The 4,367-nt window shown below is 41.9% G+C and overlaps 1 non-coding gene across 1 annotated transcript; it reads left to right on the top strand.

The window, feature by feature from the left end:
- Positions 1-558: 558 nt before the first annotated feature.
- LOC142180422 (small nucleolar RNA R71) lies at positions 559-665 on the top strand. Its single transcript, XR_012709048.1, has one exon. It is a non-coding gene; the product is annotated as a small nucleolar RNA R71 (small nucleolar RNA).
- The last annotated feature ends 3,702 nt before the right edge of the window (positions 666-4,367 follow it).

The following is a 4,367-nucleotide window of genomic DNA, read 5'->3' as shown; positions in this document are numbered from 1 at the left end:
ATTCCCCTTCTTCTTCAGACCATCATCCACCCTCACTTCACCTTTTGGAATGCTGCTATTTTTTTGCTCCTCCACAATCTCCACAAGTCCTTTAATTTACTCATATTTTTGCTTTGCTATGGGATCCTCCAATCAGTGTCCACTCCTCAAAGACACCGCATTTATTATCTCTTTTGGATTTCTTTCATTATCAGTAGGGAGAGTTCCTGGAGCCCTCTCAGACAATAGATTAGCTAGTTGACCCACATGTATTTCCAAGTTTCGAATGGTCGTGCTCTGTTCTTGGATAGCTGTGCCATGGGTTTCAATCCTCTTATCTGTCTTAATAATAAAGGATTTCATCAGATCTTCCATGTTAGGCTGATTAGACCTTGGAGGATGATATTGCTGCCTCTACTGATTTTAAAAACCCAGAGCTCCCTGTCCCTAGGGTCTGGATTTATTTTGTTGTCATGCTTTTGCACTACCACCTGGTGAAATCCAAGAAAAACCTGGGTGCCTCTGCCCCATGGAGTTAAAATTGTTGCCACTTTGGTAGTTGCCTCTGTCAAAGCTCCCACAACATGATGTTGTCATCTTCTCACAATATCCTTAAATCTTTCCCATGCTTCAAACACCGTTTCTATCTCTTTCTGCTCGAAGTTGAGGATCTCTCTTCAAATTTTCCTTGTTTTCGCAGCTAAAAAATATTTTTCAAGGAACTTCTTTGTCATGTCTTTCCAAGTTTGAATTGACCCAGTCAGCAAACTCCGCAACCAGTGCTTAGCATCTTCCCTTAGTGAAAAAGGAAATGTCCTTAAGTAGATAGCATCTTTCGATACTTCGTTGTGCTGGAAGGTATTCATAATCTCATCAAAATCCATCAAATGAGTATTTGAATCTTCATTGGGTTTGCCACGAAAAACACAATTGTTCTGAATGGTCTGAAGTAGCCCTTCCTTGATCTCAAAATTATTTGTTGTGATCGGAAGGGGCTGCACACTAGATACTCCTTGGTTGTAAACTGGCCTGGCGTAGTCTCCCAGTGATCGTCACGGCCCGGGCATATTATTTTCAAATTTGTCTTCAACCAGAGATCGGTTCAGGTTGAATCTTCGTCCTTCATTCCCGTCAAATGTTTCATCAGCTCTAAGAGCTACTTCAATAACTGCCCATGCGGCTGCTTCCTGTTGGGCTGCTTCCCGTGCAGCTAAATCAATTATCTCCTCACCGTTCTTAGCCATGTTCTCTTGGGTTGAAGATTGCCCCAAGATTTTTCCGGTAAGTTCTTTCTCTTTTCTCAATTGTCGCAGGTGTTTTTCCAACTCCGGTTTGTAGGGTATTAATTCTTTTGAATAAGATCGAGTCATACACCAACAAACTTAACATGTTGCCTGCACACATAAGAGAAAACCGTGAAGAATAAAATAAAATTTCTTCCTGAATTAGCAGCAAAAACTATTTTGAACACTATTGATTGCCAATCCCCATCAATGGCATCAAAATTAGACAAGCACAAAACACAACATGAGATTGATGCTCGCTAGCCAAAGATAGTGCAGTCAAATTATCGTCTCCACATGGATTGGATTTAAACAATGTTCAAGTAGTTTCTAACTTAACGCTATTCAGGATTATTAACACTTTGGTTGGGATGATTAACAACTGCAATTAACTATAAAAACTAAAGCAATTAACAATTGATCACAGGAAGAAAAGAATTGAGCAACACCAAAATAATCAATGGAGAAATAAGGGTCATGACAGGATAAGAGCAAGATAGCTATTTGAGATCTAACTCTAGTTCAATTCACTCTAAAGTTCTAATGATTCTCACGAATTCACTCGATGATTAGTTCAAACGTGTAGTTAAGACTCCTCTCTCGATTAAATCTTAACTCTACGAGGTGAACTAATAGAAGCACTGTGAACATATGCAAGCATGCACTAATGGATTAGTCTTCAGGAAAATATCTCTCGAATATTCTCCTAACTTGATTTAATCAATAATTCAACAAGCTCTTTCAATTACTTAAAAGAACCACTGAATTAAACCAAACAAAATAATACAAAGATAATCACCAAATTATTCCTCTTTCAACTAAATAAACTGGTGAATAAAAGTGCAATCAATTCAAAGCTCCATAAATGAATTAAAGCAAAGAACTAGAGTTAAAATCCACAAATATCAATAAAAATACCATATCCGTCAAACCCTAAGGTAAACTACATATTCATGGAGAAATTTATCACAAATAAAGTTTAATAATAAGAAAACGTGAATTCAATCCACACTCAGGTGTTGGGTTGAGGAATGAATGATGAATCCTTGTGCTTTGTGTCTCCAATGCTCTTCCAATCTTCTATAGGACAAAAATACCTTCAAGAATATCTTTTTGGAAGATTTATACCATGTAGGAGTGGGACCGGATGAAACTACCCTTTCCAAGACAAAGAAAAAAAATACTATGAGAAATTTATACAGGCGCTGCGCGACGCTAGTGGGAAAGTTTAGAGAGCGAGATTCTGACATTCAGCAAAATGTGCGGCAATGTGTTTTTTATCGAGTATTTTATTTTCTTCAATTTTTGACATCCAGACTTGGCTCCCGACCCCCAAACACGATCTCGGTTTAGTTCCTTGGGCTTGTACTCAGACTTCAAAGCTGTACATTGTTTGATTTAGTTATTATCTTTTTAACTCGGAATCACCTCCTTCAAGGCATTAAACACACAATAAGTACAATCCATTATCATTTAAGATCAAACACAAGTGAAATGCAGTAATTAGAGTGCAAACTATGTCTAAAATACGGGATTCTAGCCTACCATCATTAGTCATCAACTTAGAGGAAGGCAACTTTGTTCTTCGAGAGACGGCCATAATGCATGTTGGAGAAAACACTAGGGTGGACTGGAAGGCCCCGCACTTGGAGGAGATGAATGTGGATGCATCAGTGTATTCCACGGGGGAGACGGTCGAAGGGGGTATGCCTGACTACTGCCTCGCACTTTCGATGCAAGGGGAGGCTTCGTCCTCTAGGGCTGTAGTGGATGTCCCTTCGTCTGTTGATGATAGAGGAAAGACTGTTGCTAAGGAGGATGCCGAGTTTGACTCTGATATGGATCTTGACGAGTTGAGGATGATCGATGAGGGACTTACTCAACTTGAGGTGAGGTTAGAAGGGGGCTTCAGGACTATTACGATCCCAGTGGATCCTAATCTACTAGTAAATACCAAGGAGGTAGTCCCTGCCCTCGGGCCTCTTTATTCTTAAATTGAGGGTACGACCCCCGAGATGATAAACAACAGTACCTTGTCGAATAACATTATTGGTTTTGCTCTAAGGATAAGTACGATCATCGTTTGTTCCTCTCCTTATGCCTTAGTTTCTTTGCAAGTTCTAACACCTTTTCTTCATTTTATAGATAGTTATTCTAGAAATTGAGAGTTCTCGGCAGGTGAGGAGGCGTAAAGAAATTTATGTAAAGCCGAAAGATAAGTATACAATGTGCCTCAGAAATTACCGGGAGCTCCGAGGTCAGTTTGCGAGGGCGGCGATATGCGCGTCCTGAGGGAGGATTTGAAAAAGAGGGATAAAGAGCTGATGCAAGCCATGGAGAAGTGTAACGTCCTTGAAGGGATGTTGAGGGGCAAAGAGAAGGAGCTTGAGCTTAGTAGGGGCATAGAGGCCCAATGCAGCAATCTCCAAGCCAGGTGGTCAAGCTGCGAGGCCAACTCGAAGAGTGCCAGTTCAAGGCAGAGGCTCTCAGCGGCGAGGTTGCTGAGAAGCAGGAGGAGCTTGATAAGGCGGAGTCTGCTCGGTTGGAGGCTTAGAGAAGAGTGGAGTTCCTTAGGTTGGCGAACCGAACCCTTCATTCTGAGCGAGAGAATGACAGGTCAATGGAGAGGGCTAAAGAGGAACGTCTTGATGAAAGTATTAGAGAGTTGGAGAAAGAAACCTGCGATCTTTATGACCGAGTTACTGCTTTGTAGGCCGAGAAGGCCCAACTTCTTGCACGACCCTCTTCATCTACTGCTTCTGGCTTCCCCAACGTCCCCTGTGAGCTGTATGAAGAATGGATTCATGCCGAGGCCCGACTAGATGTGCTTCGTGAGTTGCATACGATGTGATCTATTTTTGGGGTAACTTTTAAGGATGCTCGGGTCCAGGCTCGCGAGGTTCAGATTTCTTATGGCTATGATCCCGCTACACCTCATCCTGGCGAAGAAGATGAGAATGTGGAGGATGCCATGGATCTTCTAGAGGATGATGCCTGGTACGATGATATTTACCCTCAGGGCGAGGATGGAGAGGACGCTGAAGGTCAGGACGGTGACAATGTCGATGGTCGGACTTGTGAGGATGTTGTGGGTCGTGATGGCGA

The sequence above is a fragment of the Nicotiana tabacum genome, chromosome 4, assembly GCF_000715075.1.
Source record: "Nicotiana tabacum cultivar K326 chromosome 4, ASM71507v2, whole genome shotgun sequence".
In the NCBI taxonomy this organism is placed as follows: Eukaryota; Viridiplantae; Streptophyta; class Magnoliopsida; order Solanales; family Solanaceae; genus Nicotiana; species Nicotiana tabacum.
Note: the sequence above shows the minus strand (reverse complement) of the source record. Positions and strands in the feature narration are given on the sequence as shown.